The following is an 18010-nucleotide window of genomic DNA, read 5'->3' as shown; positions in this document are numbered from 1 at the left end:
TATCTGGCTAAGTAGCGGCAAAGCCCTTTCTTAGCCGGATAAATTAGAAAATATCTGGGTAACATGCAACTTGTATACTCATGTATTTTTATGTCTAACTTTAAAAATATACGCGTGGAGATTTTATGTGCATAATTTACGCACATTTACCCCCCCCCCCCCCCATCTCCCCGGTAGTCAGGTTTTATATGTGTAAGTGGGGATATTTTCTAACAAGCAAGCAGCAATGAAATTACCAGTTTTACCAATTAGTCTACCAGTTTGCCCAGTCCAGTCTGCAAGTCATCAAGATCCTTCTGGCTCTTCAGCCTCAACTCCTCCTATTTCACCCGGACTCCCCCCTCCACCCCCCACTCAGTCAGAATTTCACTTTTAAAATGTTTACAATCACTTACTCCAGATATAAAGCAGGTATAAATATATGCAAGTAAGCTCCCAAATCTATATGCATAATTTACTTATAAAAAATAGCAACTTACACATGTAAATATTGGCCCTGCCCTGCCCTGCAACGCCTCTGGCCCGCCCCTTTTATATACACAAATTTACAAAATAGTATATATGCGAGTATATGCCATTTTTTTTACCTGTATATGCAGATTTTTATGCATGCAAGTTTTGAAAATTCACCTTATAAGTTTTAAATGGGGGCTAGTTCTTAATTCTAGTGTTTGACTGTATTTAATTCTGTTTGTTTCTTATGTATTTTCATATTTTATTGAATTGCCTATTTGAATTTTGATTTAATATTTTGCAAGTTTTTATGTACTAACAGAATTGCAGTATATAAGGTAAATAAAAACAATACAAATTTATCGGGCCAGGAATAAAAAATATCATAGTATATGAGTGTAGGAGATCACATTGAAAGAGGTTAATTTCTAATAACTTTAAAATGCATAATCAAATTGCAAAATATATGCTTATTAGACAGATTTAAGTTTGCTTGCTATATTTTATTTGAACACTAGATGGCGCCCATTTCCCACAAAAGATATTACAACAAATTTAATTTAGGAGGACAATTCACAAGATATTACAATGAATATAATTTAGGAGGACAATTTACATCTACAAAAGTGTAATTAATATTTCATATCTAATGAGCTGAATAAAATAGTTGAATGATAATACTTATATATTTTATCATAATATTCTCTCGGGATCATTGAGAGCTGTCCCAATGCAAAGAAAAGTTACTATGCAAATCAGCTTCAAACCTCTTTAAATCAACCATTTGAGCTGTTTCATATAGTAAAATCATTAACAAAACAAACAATAGATTATGATAAGGATTCATGCAGTGAAAAACTGGCTCAGTATTTTGAAGAAAAAATTGTGCATTTACAATTTTTTATCTTTTTAATCTACAAAGCATCAGTGTAAAATTAATGAGGTTGACCCCATATGGTCTTGTTGCACCCATCGATTGCAGCTGGCTGCGACCTCTCATGCTCACATCTTTTTTTCCCGTCAATCATTGGGAGAATGGCGGTATCTGCCAAACAACGCTGACTTCCCCGGCATCCCCGGAACAGCGTGGGCGCTGCCGACCGCCATCTTACTTCTAGCATCACTTAGGTGCGCGCGCAGGCCCTCCTTATGAATACGTCATGGCGGGAACCTCGGGGGCATCCCCTCCTGATGACATCAACACCACTGTGTGCGTATACTGACTGGCCCATTGCTAAGATGAGTTAGCAAGGAGTTCTCTCGCTTGTTAAATCCGCTCTAACTTGGATCTTCTGTGCCAGACTTTCCTCCTGGCATTCGGACACTCTGAGTACCTGCTCCTCGGGGGCTGTTCCTCGTCTTGGCTATCCGCTCCTCGGAAGGCTCTCCTGCCTGGGACTTCCTGACCCGCTTCTCGGGTATCACTGCTGGGACTTCCTTGTGTGAGTACATTCTCCAACTTCTATCAACCTTACTGAAGATTCCACAGTGTACTCCGTTCATCGGGCCACTACCGTTCTTCAGTCTGTCTACGCTACTCTATCTATGCTTCAGGATACTACACCATCTATACAGGGTCTACAGCCTGGTTCCTGTATCACCGACCTCTGCCTGCTAGTTCAGCTTCCACGGCATACCCCGCACCTCAGGCCACTACCGGATCTACACGCAGAGGTATTTACATCAGCCTGCAGGAATCCCTGGGTGTACCCTGCACTGTGGGGCACTACAGGACCCTCATATCTACATCATCATCCTGACTACTGTATTTGCTCAAAGACTGTGTGTATTACATTTCCCGCTCCTCGGGTTATGTACATTCTTCTCTCCTTAAAAAAGTCTCTCTCACAGCTGTATCCTACGTTGCTTGAGACCACACCCACCGACGGTGAGGTCCACAGGGCTCCTCCCTGTGTACGGAGATACCTCTCACTTCGGCCCGGGGTTCACTAATTCTTCAAAACCATAACAGTTCTGAGTTCAAACAAGCAAACATCTTTATGAGACATAGACTTGGTAATTAGCTGGATATGTTCTACTAATTCAAGATTAGATTCATGTAAATAAATTAGATTCATAGTAAATAAATTATTAAGAGGTGGAATAGTACTTGAAAGCTTAAAGATTGCAACAGTGCTCCCTGTCCAGAAGAATTTGATGACCTGACAAATTACAACCCAGTATCAAATTTGCCTAGCCTGGCTAAAATAATTGAAAAATGTATACTAGTTCAGGTTGATGAATTTATGGAGGGAACAGCAATTCTGGATGAAAACCAATATGGTTTCAGGAAGGGATACAACACGGAACATCTGCTAATGTCACTTTTAGATTTCCTTTGTAGTCAGGTTGACAAAGAAGGTAATGGACTATTAGTTCAGTTAGATGTGTCCACAGTATTCAACACTATTGACCATAATTTGTTGTTGAAACGATTGCACCAGGTAGGATTAGGTGGGCAGGTATGCAGGTGGTTTGAGTCTTTCCTGACTGGAAGGAAATACAAAATTCAGTTGGGTACAGATTATTCTGCCTGGAAAGTATTACGCACAGGGATACCTCAGGGCTCAGCCCTGTCATCAGTGCTGTTTAACATCTTTCTGGCTTCCTTTGGGCCTTTTTTGAAGAATATGGGAATACTGTATTTCATCTATGCCGATGACATGCAATTTTATATTCCTAATGACATCAATGGTTCCATGAGTACCTCAATGTTATCTGATTGCCTGGGAAAGATTAGAGATTGGCTAGGATGTCGGGGTCTGTCACTTAATGTCGCTAAGACCAAAATTTTGTGGTTTGGAAAAAGAACCCTACAATAAATATGCAAATTGATTTATTAGTTCAAACAGAAGCCAAGAACTGAGGTGTAGTATTGGACTCTGGTCTTACCCTTCACTCCCATGTCAGACTGGTGGCAAAGACTGCATTTTTTTAAATTAAAGCAAGTGAAACCATTGAAATCTCTTTCAACCCAACAAGGGTTTCGAACAGTAGTTCAGACCTGAGTAATAGGACAATCAGACTATTGTAACAGTGTTTGGGGTGGCCTCCCAGATAAATGACTTCAGCCACTGCAAGTTGTGCAGCTTGCTGCTGCCAGACTAATAAGTGGCAGAAGGTACCATGATCATATAACTCCGGTTCTAAGGGAACTGCATTGGAGCCGCTCGCATTTTAAACTGTTGATCTTCATGCATAAAACAATTACATTCAGTGAATCCCTGCATGTTGAAAAATAGATTACGGTCAATTGACAGTGCCCTCAAATTTGGAACATGTATCTTATTTTATACAGGAGCAGTCAGTAACTTATGCAGCTCCGGTACTTTGGAACTCACTTCCTAAGGTATTACGATTAGAGAAAGAATTGATAAAATTTAGGAAAGATTTTAAAATGTTCCTTTTTCAGAAAGTATATTTCTAAGTGAGATGTAGTTGTGGATGTAATTTTAACTTTTAAAGTAATTTGGGGCAGATTTTAAAAGCCCTACGTGCGTAAATCCAGCTGGATTTACGTGCGTAGGGGGGTTACGCGCGCCGATCCTATTTTGCATAGGCCTGGTGATGCGCGCAAGCCCCGGGACGCGCGTATGTCCCGGGGCTTGAAAAAAGGGGCAGGGCATGGGCGGTCCAGGGCGTGGCCAGAGGCCTCCATAGGGCCTCTAGGCCGGGGGATCACGTGTCTGCACTTGGCCGGCGCGCAACCTACGCCTGCCCAGAGGCAGGCACAACTTGCCAAACAAAAGTTAGGGGGGGGTTAGGTAGGGCTGGGGGGTGGGTTAGGTAGGGGAAGGGAGGGGAAGGTGGGGGGGCGGAAGGAAAGTTGCCTCCGAGGCCGCTCCGATTTCAGAGAGGCCTCAGAGGGAACAGGGAAAGCCATCGGGGCTCCCCTAGAGCTCGGCGCGCGCAAGGTGCACAAGTGCGCGCCCCCTTGCACGCGCTGACCCTGGATTTTATAACATGTGCTCGGCGCACACAAATCTACGCCCGTGCGTAGGTACTAAAATCTGGCCCTTGAAGTTTATTGCATGTAGTACGTGCTTTAAATGTTTTAATATGTATGTAACGGTGTTATCCGCACGAGGGGCATAGGTTGACTGCTGAAGTTGGTGGAGCATCAGAAAATTTGCTGCTGCCATGTGTGCTGCCGCCCCAGCCTGACATCATCAATAAAGGCCAAGCTCAAAACGTCTCCTTTGACATAATAATAAGGTGCATGCGACATTGAGCCAGCCTTTGAGGATGCCGATGGCAGTCTGTGGGAGGTAGTTCAGACTGTTAGCAGCCCAGAGCAGGAGCAGAGATTTATTTTATTGGTAACTGATGCTGGCAGTGAGGAACAGCTCATGGCAATCTGCTGCCTGAGGTGAGGGACAGGATGAGATGCCACCCCGCTGCTGCCGCCCCTGCTAAGGTACTCTCCAAGAGACAGCCCTCACCAACTCACCATACAAAAGAAAATTCAAATCCTGGTATCGTCTCATTAACAGCCACACAAACACCTTTCACTGCCAGAAATGTTTTGAAGTAACACCTGGGAACTTTGATTTGCAGTCACTCTGAGATTGTCGTGGATTAGTGGAGAAGAGATGGAGGGGAGCAGGGAACACACAAACTTTCTCCTCTCTCATAAAACCCTTCTACCCTCTCTTCTTCTTATTCCCCTCTTCCACTTTCTCATTCCCCCTTCCCCCTCAGTCACCCTCTCACTCCCACTCAACCCTTCCCTTCCCTCTCAGGCACTCACCCCTCCCTCCCACTCCTTTCCTCTCTCTCAGGTACAGACACACACACATGCTGGCTCCTTCCCTTCACTCTGCTGTCACTTACCCCCTCCCTCCCACTCAACCCTCCCTGCCACTCACCCCATACCTTCCCTCTCAGTCGCTCAACCCATCCCTCCCACTCACTACCACGCAGGGTCTCTCTTCTCACTGGGGAGGGATGGGAGCCCCTCCAGTGCATCACATCAGAGCGCTGCTGCACAGGGCCAGTGCTAGCTTTTTTGCTACCCTGTGCAAACAATTACCATGCTGGCCCCTCCTCATCCTGTTTTTTTTTTTTTAACGTTTAATTTGTACTCTTTTTCTAATCAGGGCATCCTAAGTAAATCTTACAATTTTGTGCCCAGGCCTCCCCCCAACTCAGCCTTCTCCACACACAATTTAAAATTATGCATTTATAATATAAGATTTTACATGAAAAAGGACACTCAAAGTACAGTCTTTTGAAGTAAAAATATCACCACAACATATATATTATATCTACATGCACTGCTTTGGTGTCAACCAGAATACCCTGCATAAAAGCCAAAAAGACACTTGGAGCATATGGTATTAGGACTATTGTAACAGGTGTGGACTTGGTCTTCAGAAAGCCATGAGCAAACTAAAATACAATTACAATATAATAAACCTCCCATTCTAAAACAGCACTCAAACAGTAACAACCCTACCTATAAAAAGGCAGCACTGCAAGTATTACACCAGGCATTAAAACACAAATATACCACTTATCAGGAAAACAGAACAAACCAAGCTGCTATAGATCCCTACACAGAAACTACACGCTAGTAGAATGCCTCAGCTCGGTCACCCAAGCAGAACCCAGACAGACCCTTTCTAAATACAGAATAAAGAGACCATAAATAGAAGCATGCAGACAAAAACTGAACTAGAAATCACAACAAGTACATACAAAGTGCACCATTGGAAAAACATAAACATCATCATTCCTCAGAAACCAAAGAATAAAATCAAAAAATCTAAAGCATTAATTATAATGGTAAAACTATACTAATAAAAATTATTATTTCAGAACAACTGATGAACAGAACAACATCCAATAATTTAAAATGCATACATATATTTTTTTTACATTTCCCAAATATCAATAAAATATTTCATGACATCATATGGATGAAATAACACCCAATTAATAAAAATCAATAAGAATAAAAAAAAAAATCACTCACTCTCCATACCTGGGAACGTTCGACTTCCGGTCGCCCTGAGATTGCCATGGATTAGTGGGAGGGGAAGGGAGGTGCACCAACTTTCTCCTCTCTCATATACACACACGTTCATTCTCATGTTCACACAGACATACACAAACTCTCTTTCAAAACTCACACAGGCTCACAGATACACACGTACATGCTGACTCCCTTCCTCTCAAGTGCACACACATGTTGGCTCCATCTCTTTTAGACACACACACACACACACACACACACACACACTGGATCCCTCTCTCTTAGGCACGCAACACACAACACTGGTTGCCTCCCTCTTTCTCAGGCACACACATAAATTCTGGATCCCTCTCACTTAGGCACACACACACACACACACGGCTTCCTCTCTCTCAGGCGTGCACGCACACATACACACACACACACACACACACACACACGGCTTCCTCTCTCTCAGGCGTGCACGCACACATACACACACACACACACACACACACACTGGATCCCTCTCTCTTAGACACGCAACACACAACACTGGCTGCCTCCCTCTTTCTCAGGCACACACATAAATTCTGGATCCCTCTAGGCACACACACACACACACACACGGCTTCCTCTCTCTCAGGCGTGCACACACACATACACACACACACACCCATACAGACACTGTCTCCGTCTCTCTCAAGCACACACATGGCTCCTTCAGACAGACAAACACACACACACACACACACACATGCACTGCCTCCTTGCTCCTTCTCTCTCATGTACACACATATACGCTACCTCTCCTCCAGATGAAACGAGATCCCAAGGGCTTCCTCCACTTCGGCTGCCGAGCCAGCTGCGATCCTTTGGCAACCGTGGGGCTGCTTTCACTTTGTCTGCTGGCCAGGTTGGGATCTCCCAGCGGCCGCGCGGGCCTCGTTCACTTTGGCCACCAGGCAGGATGGGATTTTCCAGCGGCTACAGGCAGGGGTGGCTGAAGGCAATTTACTGCCTGAGGCAAGGGAAGAGATGGCGCTTCCCATACCCCCCAAATTACAGCGCAGGTCAAATCATCGAGAGGGCCAAGGGGGGTGGGGTGGGGGGTTGTTCCTCTTGGAGTCTGCCCTTTTCGATGATTTGAAATGCCACAGAAGGGGGAAAAGCAGGGGTTAGTGGTAGATAGTGATAATATTTCTAGGAAACTGGCAAACCTGCCACACACTGCCAGGAACCTACAGCCCACTTCCGTTTCCCCAGCATTTCCCCTGAGGTGTGGCAGAGTCTCCAGATTGTTGCAAGGGTAAGGATGAACTTTACTGCCTTGCGTCCCCTTTCTTCCCAGGCTTTACCATACAAAATTAAAAAGTTACGCATTTATAACAGACTTTACACGAAAAAGGACATTCATCGTTTTCTGAGATAAAAATATTCCAACCACATGTACATTATTTTTACATGCATTGCTATGTGCCAACCAGAAAACACTGCCAAAAAAAGACATTTTGAACCAATATGTATTGGGCCTATTGTAAAGTACATTTGATGAGGGCTTGGCCCTCAGAAAGTCATATGTAAACTAAATAGTTACAATTTAGTAAAATTCCCATACCAAAACAGCACTAAATGCCAGCACTCAAACAGTAACAACCCAACCTATGAAAGGGCAACACTACAAATATTATACCAAGCCCTAAAACACCACTACACCTCCTGTTAGGAAAACAAAACAAGTCGGCTATAGATCCCTAGACAGAAACTATATGTCAGCAGAACACCTCAACTTGGTCACACATACAGAACACAGACGGACCCTCACCAAATACAGAATGCAAACACTGTAAAGTGAAAATAGAAATGTGCAGAGAAAAACTGAACTGGAAACCACAAGAAGCCTGACAGTATAGCAATGGAAAAACAGAACCACCATCTAACTTTATAAAACACCAATAAAATCAAGAAATGTAACACACCAATAATTTTTTTTATTTAAAAATAATTTATTAATTGCCTAACTGCTAAAACTTTTTCTAAGCAATGTACGACATAATACAAAAAAATCATCTACACAAATCCTGTTTAGTAAAACTATAAAAAAATAAATATTTCAAAATCAGCTGATGAACAGATTATCATTTACTAATTAAACTCAAACAAAAGTTCTAAAAAGTTTAAAAACCCAATAAAATATTTCAAAACAGAAATATCAAATAACATCCAACAATTAAAAGAATAAGAAAATGAATTCCCTACTTTATACATGAGGTCTTTTGATTTCCAGTCACACTAAGATTGCTGTGGATTAAGAAAGAAAGTGCACAAACTTTATCCTCTCTCTGTCTCTCACACACACTCACACATACAAGAAAGATGCCTCTCTCTTTCACACACACACACACACACACACACACAAGCAAGTAGCTCCTCATATACTGTTTTGGTTTTGTAGAAAATTGTGAACCCCGGACCGAGAGGAGAGATGTCTCTGCCCACAGGGAGGAGCTCCATGAGCCTCACCGTCGGTGGGCGTGGTGTCAGCAAAGTAGGACACAGCTGGGAGAGAGACTTTATTAGAGAGAAAGATAAGGCATAACCAGAGGAGCAGGAAATGCAATAAACACAGTTCTTGAGCAATAAGATATACCCAGGGTGGTACTGTAGATGAGAAGGTCCCGTAGTGGCCCGCAGTGTGGGGTACACCAGGAGGTTCCTGCAGGCTGGTGGAGATACCTCAGAAGTTCAAATCCGGTAGTGGTCCGCAGCGTGGGGTATGCCAAGGATGACTGTACTGTAGGTGACGAGGTAGATGAGGTATTGAGATACAGGAACCAAGCAGAGGATCTTGAGTAGCTGCAGCGATACCCTGTAGGTCAGGATAGGTAGAAGTGATAATGCTGAAGAATGGTTGTGGCCCAAGGCACGGGGTACACCGTGGAGACTTCAGCAATGTTGGTATCATAGGAAACTAAAGAAGGTACGCACACAAGGAAGTTCCAGGAGAGAAACGAGAGGAGCGGGTCAGGAGAAGTCCAAGGCAGGAAGGCCCTCCGAGGAGCGGATAGCCAAGACGTGGAAGGGCCCCCGTGGAGCGGGTACCTAGAGCGTCCGAATGCCACGAGGAGATACTGGAACAGAAGATCCCAAAGTGGAGCGGATTTAACAACAAGAGAACTCCTTGCTAACTCATCTTAGCAGTGGGCCAGTCAGCTTAAGTACACCAGCGGGTTGATGTCATCGGGAGGGGACACCCCCAAGGTTCCCGCCATGACGTATACAAAAGGAGGCCCTGCGCACGTGTGCCTAGGTGATTCCGGAAGTAAGATGGTGGTCGGCAGTGCCCACGCCATCCCGGGGACGCTGAGGAGGTCGGCGTTGGTTGGCGGAGGCCGCCATTCTTCCAATGATTGACGGTGCAGGGAAAAAAAAAAAAGAGGTGAGCATGAGAGGTCGCAGCCATCTGTGGCCGACGGGCGCAACATATACACACACAAGCAAGCTGCTCCTCACATATATAAAAGCATGCTGCCTCCCCCCTCCACACACAAGCAAGTTGTTCCTCACACACACAAGCAAGCTGCTCCTCACACACACATACACAAGCTACCTCTCTCCCTCACAGACACACAAGCAAGCTGTCTCTCCCACACACAGCTGCCTCTCTGTCACACACACTTACAGCCTTGCCCTCTGCCATGGTGAAATAAGATCCACCTCTGGGTCATCTTCCTGTGAGCGGGTAGCCCAGTACTTCATCCAGCAGCGTCCGCAGGTTATTTTCTTGCTGGCATTGGTGGGAACCCCAACAGCGCATCATCCAGTGTCATCCGTGGGGTCTTTTGCTGATGGGAAGTGGGAACTCCTCCAGCGCGACATCCAGCAGTGTGGAGTCCTTTGCTGGCAAGGAGAGGGAACCCCCGCCAATGCGTCATCCAGCAGCATGGGGTCCTCTGCTGCCAGGGAGAGGGAACCCCCACCAGGATGTCATCCAGCTGTGCCTGCAAGGTCTTTTGCTGGTGGGGGAGTAGGAACCCCTGCCAGAGTGTCATCCAGAAGCTCTGGTGGGGCTTTTCATTGCTGTCGGGGAGTGGGAACCCTGCCAGCAACTCATGCTGCAGAGCCACGCGGTCTTCCTGTCAGTGGGGCCTGGGAACCCCACTGGCATTAGCATCCTGAATTTAGAGAGAGGGTGAGGCAGCCGCTGTAAGGATATTTTGGGGGGGTGCTTGCTGCTGCTTCCAAAATTTTGCCGACTGAAGCGGCCGCCTCACCCTGCCTCATTATAGAACTGCCCCAGGCTACAGGCATCTAAAATTGCTGGTGCACGGCACACACCTCTCTAAAGTTGGTGGGGGCCTGTGCATCACTGTTCACAATGGACGCTACTCCCCTGATCCACACCGAACCTTGTATAGGAGGTAGCGGACTACAAGATTTTAAATAAATAAAAGAGAATAAAGCAGAAGATAACTTCTAGTGTCCTATATTCTTTAATTCTGCATCTAATACTTACTATCTGAGTCTTTTACAAGCTTGGCCAAGGCTAGAAATTCATCGGGGGAGTCTGGTCCAGAACAGAGCACTGAAAAGCAGACGGTCTTCCCGTCCCCGATGATACAGTTTTTAACAGTGCTTTTTATACCCTTTTCTAATGCCTTAGGGGTCCGGCTGAATATCTGCTAACTGGATTCAGTATGTTCCTAACCCCAAAAATGATTTCATACACAATGTCTTATATGATTAGCCGCAACATATGAAACTCTCCATATGGCTATTTTGTAGAAATTAGCAACAGATGCCATCCTGGATTTGTCAGTAGGCACCCATTAGGCACCCTAGGACATGGCAAACACTCAGGGTCAGCATTCAAGGTCAACAGGCTAGCTATGATTTGCTGTCTTCCAGTTCTGTAAATCTCATTCAGCAAAGAGCTTTCTGCTACCCTGTAACAGATCCTTACTGGAGGTGAAAGGTTAAAAGCACCAAAGTACCAAAGGCATAGATTTTTAAACCGGTGTCCATGTGCTTGCGCTTCCTGGCACGCGCACATGGACGCACCGATTTTATAACATGGGCACGCCCGCGCACATGTTGTAAAATCTGGGAGCTGCGCACACATGCACGTAGAATGGGGGGGTGCGGTGACACATCCCGGCCTTCCCCAGTGCACTCCCAGGCCGCTCCAATTAAGGAGCGGACTGGGAGGGAACTTACCTACCCCCTTAGCTAACCTCCCTTCCCCTTCCCCTCTCCTCCCCACCCCCTATATCTAACCTACCTTACATTTTTTTTTTAAGTTACTGCTTCTCTGGAGCAGAAGCAACTTGCGCGTGCCAGACGACTTCCAGCGCGCGCTTCCCCGGCACAGCGTCAAATGGCCGCTATACTGGCCACCTCCAGCCCCGCCCCCTGAACTGCCCCTTTATCTGGGCCCGGCGCTTTGGCGCGTAACGGGGGTTACGCACTTGGCCGGGTCTCTTTGAAGAAGGCCTGACCATGCGCATAACCCCCGTTTTTTTACGCTCACAGGGATTTAAAATTCAGTCGATAGTATCTTGAGGTAACAAAATCCTCAGTCTGTCCCTGAAAATGTCCATCTGTATATTTTTCCTGAAGCCAGCTGTCTGCATATTCTTCTGCTGAAATCAGTTTATTATTGCCTGTAGTCCAAATACTTATCAGTTAATCTTCATCCTCTTTTGTTTTATCCAGACTCAGTTACAGTATCACATGCAGCATTAAAACAAGAAACAAAAAATTATCTCCCCATCACTCTACGACTTGTGTTTTGTAGCTCCAATAGGAGGGATCACAACCTGCAAAGAGTCTAATATTCTCCAGGACAGATACAGCTTCTAGAACTCAGACCCATACCCACATCAATGCTTTGAAAGTTTGTTGGTTGCTTCACAGCTTTGTTTTGTCTAAAATCAAATGCAAGGTTTGAGCCATGAGCTAAAGGGAGGGCGGGTCTCTAAAGAAATGAAGTAGTTCTACCGTGAATCAGACCAGTAGTCCACTGAGCCTAGCATCCTGTCTCTGAGAGTGGCCAGTCTGGGTCACCTGTAAGCACCCAGCTAATACCAACGGGCAGATCCCCTCCATGCCACCCACTTTCCAGATGCAAGAGGTGGTGGTGACCCCCCTCATCTCCCTGGCTAATATTAATTGATATTGGACCTGTCCTCCAGTCCAGAAATTTTTTTTTAAACCCAGCTATATTATTAACCATCTGGACCTTTGGGCTAAGCTTCAGAACCTGTGCAATACAGGGAGGCTAATGGCCTGCCACCTGATCCCACTGGGGACACAAATCTTTTGGACTTTGGCCAAAGTACAAGGATTAAAGCGCCCATAAAAAAATAAATAGATAGATACGTAGATATATTTCAGAGCCTACTGCCAGCACAGTCAGCATTCTTTCCCCCCCTTCTAGCTATACAAAGGATAGAGAAACCATGTTCCGTGAGAACCCGTCATGTAGTCGCTACAGTAGCTGGCGGCAATGTATTATGGCTTGCACTAAACCTTTTTAAACAGAATTGCATTATCTGCACTGATCAGCTGGTGAAACTGCCAGCAAGTGACATCACAGATGTTAATCATTTCCCCAAAGCCGTACCTAAGTGATGGCAGATCGAGTCACAAGCTCCCTATCAGCTTGGTGGCAACAGCTCCGTCAACAGAACTAATGACTCTGAGCTAAAAAAAAATATTTCACTGCAGTTTTTCGGTTTTCCCCACCAGTTCTCCTTCCTTGTTCAGTAAACGCGCAGAAAGTCCTACTTTTCAGAGCACTCTACCAACTGCTAACCAAGCCATAGGCCTAGCAGTGTTATTTGATGGAACACTGGATGGGAGCTGCAGAGTCTGACATTCCATGGCCGAAGGCTGCAGAACGTTTCTGCGTTGGTCGTGAGAATGAAGGAGGTAAGTCTGGATTACTTCAGACGGTGGTGCTTTGGAAGGGTAGTGGCATTTATTGCGAGGGCTTTGTGACTGTCTGTGTTGCCCAAGAAACATTTCTATGTCATGTATGAAATTATTATACCCATGCAATTAAGAGTTGTTTTTATTTTTGTATGTTTTGGGAGATACTAATCAGCTAATATATTTATTCTACAGCACTGTATATCTGGCATTTGCCATTTTTGTTAAAATATCTCTGTCTATAGTATGTTTGTATTTGCACATAATTTTCTTTGTTTTCTTAAAGTAATGAAAGAAAAATTTTAAAACCCCTCAATTTTCATAAATTTCTTACTTACTGACTCATTTACCCAAGTTCTCTGAGTGAATCACAGCAGTGCAAAGCAACTGTACAATACAACAGTGTCAATCCAAAGGAATATCATTATTTTGGATTTAGCTCATGCCTTATGAGTGGTAGCCCAAGGCAAGTTGCATTCAGACACTATAGGTATTTTCCTATCTCTAGGGACTTGCCCAAGGTCACAAGGAATGACACCAGGATTTGATCCCTGGTTTTCAGCCTACAGCTCTAGCCATTAGGCTACTTTCCACTTAATTATGCAACTGTTTTAGACCAATGCTATTCACATCTACAGTAACCTGGCTGACGGCATACTAATACTGGATTAAGATAAAAACGATCATGTTTAAAACAGCAGTTGAAGCTAGCTGACAGCTATTAATCTGACTGCAGATATGCCCAGTGCTAATAAGTTCAGTTCTAAAACCTTTGCTTCAAAGTGGTATCATCTTCTCCTTTTGGTCCATTTGCAAACAGAGGGGCTGATGCAGAAAGCTAAGCATTAAAACTGAAAATTCATCACGCGTTTTCTTAATACAAAAGCACATTTTTATATTAACTCCCTAAGAAGTAAGCTAATGTTATGCTAATGCATCAGGAGTTAGAAAAAAAAAAAAAAGGCGAAATACTGGAAAATGTGTGCAAAGAAAATGCTTACCTCACAGCGAAACATGATTTATGGGTATAACTCATTTTTTATGCACAAAAAACATGGTCTATGTGCACAAATCATGTTTTCCACATATACAGCATGATTTATGTGCGCTCAAAGGGCCGGATTTTAAAAGCTTTACACGCATAGAGGGGGTTGTGCGCGCCGGGCCTATTTTATAAAGGCCCAGCGACGTGCGTAAAGCCCTGGGACACGTCTATGTCCCGGGGCTTTACAAAAGGGGCGGTCTGGGGGTGGGGCCAGAGGCCTCCAGCACAGCGGCCATTTGCTGCTGTGTTGGAGAATTGCATGCCGGCAGGCGCAAAAGGTAAGACAGAGGACTTGGGGGGTGGTGGTGGGGGTAGAATAGGGCTGGGGGGGGGAAGGTTAGAATAGGGGGAAGGGATTTCGGAGCAGCCCGGGAGGGAATGGGGGAAGGCCGCGGGCGTCGGCGCACGCAAGATGCACTAGTGTGCACCCCCTTGCGCGCACTGACCCCCAATTTTATAACATGCGCGCGCATGTTATAAAATAGAGCGTACATGTGGGTGCGCCGGGTAGCACGTGCACATCTACGTCCGCGGGAATGTCTGAAAATTGACCCCAAAATGCTTTCTGCACAGAAAGTGTTCTTTTGTGCATAAATCATATTTATTTATTTAAAATGTTTTATATACCATTTTTTATACTAAATGTAATCAAAACGGTTTACAATGTAACATACATAAAAATCACAAATAAAATAGTGCAGAGTAAGGACTTTTAAAAGAACTTAGAAAACAATATAATTCATAAAAATAAAGGACAGATTAAAAAGCTATTAGAAGGTGAAAAGAATAAGAGCAGTATAGTTCGTAAGAGTTCAAAGAAGGCAATGGGGGAACGTAAATAGAATATAAAACAAAATTTAAGAGAGGCAAGATTAAATGGCCTCATTGATGTTAAAAGCGCATTTAGAGAGAGAGGTTTTTAAACTCTTTTTAAATTCTGTCCTGCTATCAAGGTGCCTAATATTATCTGGGACAGAGTTCCATGAATGTTTTCTTGTTCTTTGGCAAGAACTCATCTTACCAGTGGATGTCCCAGATGAACCGCAGATTCGTCTTCTTTGAAGACCTTGCCACCTCCGCCTCTTCCCTTACTTTCTGCCCAGTATCAGCCCCTCTTTCACCCCCAGAGCATTCTCTTTTCTCTTCCCTCCACTCCATGCCTAGCACCATCCCAGTCTTTTTGCCCTCTTGCCACCGTGAAGGCCTTCTCTCCCTCCATCCCATCACCACCCGCCTAGCACTCTCTCTCAATCCTGCCAACTTCTCGTTTTCTCTGCCCTGTCACCTGCTCAGCATTACTCTCTCTTTCAACATATACTCTCTCTCCACCCCCCTCTCACTCAGCACTCTCTTTCGCCACCCCACCACTCATTCTCTTTTTTTTCTACCCCCTCCCACCTGGCCAGTACTCTCTCACTCCATCCCTCCACAGCTACCCAGCATTAATTTCCCTCCCTCTCTCCCCTCCTAATGTGAAAGCTTCAGGCCTCCTCTTAAGCTTCCAGTGAGATGGGCTTCCCCAGTGGACGCAAGCCTCTTCATCATCTTTGGCCACAGGTGGAAGGACCTCTTCCTGTTCTTCAGCTGCAGGCAGGACGGGATTCGCGAGCAGCTCCAGGTTTTTTGCTGGCAAGTTTTTTTCTGGTCCCCAAAATTTTGGAGTTCCAGTTTGCCTACTACAAGCCCTGGCCCTGCATTGCACAGCTGGTTCCTCTCACCCCGAGATGCACTAGTTAGATGAGCTGACGGGAAGCGCTACATCACTTTGGAAAGAATTACCTACTTAAACTGTTTCGCGACATAGTTTGTAGCTTAAAGGGCTCGCTCTAATTAGTTTGGGCATCTGGAGGGTGAAAAGGAAGTAAAGAAAAGGCAAAGGGGCAGATCTTAAAACATGTGGGGTGAATTTTAAAAGGGTTACGTGTGTAAGTTACGCGCGTAACCCTTAAAAACCCCCCCTGCACGCGCTGAGCCTATTTTGCATAGGCTCAGCAGTGCGCGCAAGCCCCAGGACGCGCACATGTCCCGGGGCTTGCAAAAATGGGCGGGGTGTGGGCGTGTCTGGGGCGTGGCTGAGTGCCCTGGCACAAAGGCCTGTGTCGGGGCCTGCCATGCCTGCAGATATCCGGCGCGCGCAAGTTACGCCTGCCAGAGGCAGCCATAACTCAACAAAATAAGGTAGGGGGGATTTAGGTAGGGGGGGAACATAAAAAAGTTCCCTCCAAGGCCGCTCCGATTTTGGAGCAGCCTTGGAGGGAATGGGGAAAGCCATCAGGCTTCCCCTATGGCTCGGCACACGCAAGGTGCACATGTGTGCACCCCCTTGCACGCGCCAACCCTGGATTTTATAACATGCACGCAGCAGCGCATGCATGTTATAAAATCGGGTGTACATTTGTGTGTGCCGGGTAGCGCGCACAAATGTACACCCCGCGCGTAATTTAAAAAATCTGCCCCATGCACGGGCGTAGATTTGTTCGTGCAACCTGGCGCGAACAAATCTACGCCCGATTTTATAACATGTGCGCGCTGCCTTGGGAGGAGAGAACCTGAAGGAAGAATGTCATTTCGCCATCTGATAGGAATGTGGTTTTCTTAGTTAACAGTTGGGAGCATCACTTTCACTTTTAGTAAAAGTGAAAAATGCTGCAAGTCTGAAAGCAAGGTGCTTCTGTGAGAGTGTAATGTGCATGTGAGACAGGGAGGTTGCTTCTGTATGTGTGTGGTGTATATGTGAGTTAGGGAAGGTGCTTGTGTGTGTGTCAATGTGTGTGTGCGAGAGAGATGGAACATGATTTTGGTTGGCTTGTGGCTGTGAGAGAGGGCATGTGTGTGATTGAGAGCTTGTGTGTAAGTAAGAGAGAGCGAGAGCATTGTGTGATTGAGAGAGACTGGCCAGAGAGGTGACGTGTATATGTGTGAGAGAGACTTATCAGGGAGATGACTGGTATGTGTATGCTTGTGTGTGTGGGTGTGAGAGAGAGAGACTGGTTGGAGAGATGATTGGTGTGTGAGAGACAGAAACTGGTCCTGAGGGTGTGACTGGTGTGTGTGTGTGTGAGAGAGAGAAGAGACTGGTTGTGGTCCCTAGTGAGGACAGCTTCAGCAGCTACTGCTGCTTCTGGTGTGGCCTGCAAGGGAAAGGAGTAGGAGAACTGCTGGAGAGGGTAAGTAAAGGTGGCTTTTTAAGTTCATTTTTCTTGATTGACTACCATTTTAATTATTGGGTAGTATGTGATGTGACTGCTATTTGAAATATTTTATTGGTGTTTGGTAAAGCTTTCAAAATTTGCATGAGTCTTTAATTATTGGATATTCTATTCATCAGCTGTTTTGAAATTATTTTATTAGTATGATTTTATAATTATGATTAATGATTTATATATCTTGATTTTATTGATTTATTTCACGAAGAATAGTGAAATTTTTATTTTTCCATTGTTACACTGTATAGAGTTTGGCGTGATGCGGTATACAGTTCAGTTTTTGACTGCACATTTCTATTTATATTTTATGTGGCTTTATTCTGTATTTGGTGAGGGTTTGTGTTCTGCATGCAAAGACTGAGAAGAAGCATTCTTTTAGCATGTGGTTTCTCTGTAGGGATCTGTAGTAGCTTAGCC

Source organism: Rhinatrema bivittatum, chromosome 1 (assembly GCF_901001135.1).
Source record: "Rhinatrema bivittatum chromosome 1, aRhiBiv1.1, whole genome shotgun sequence".
NCBI lineage: Eukaryota > Metazoa > Chordata > Amphibia > Gymnophiona > Rhinatrematidae > Rhinatrema > Rhinatrema bivittatum.
Note: the sequence above shows the minus strand (reverse complement) of the source record.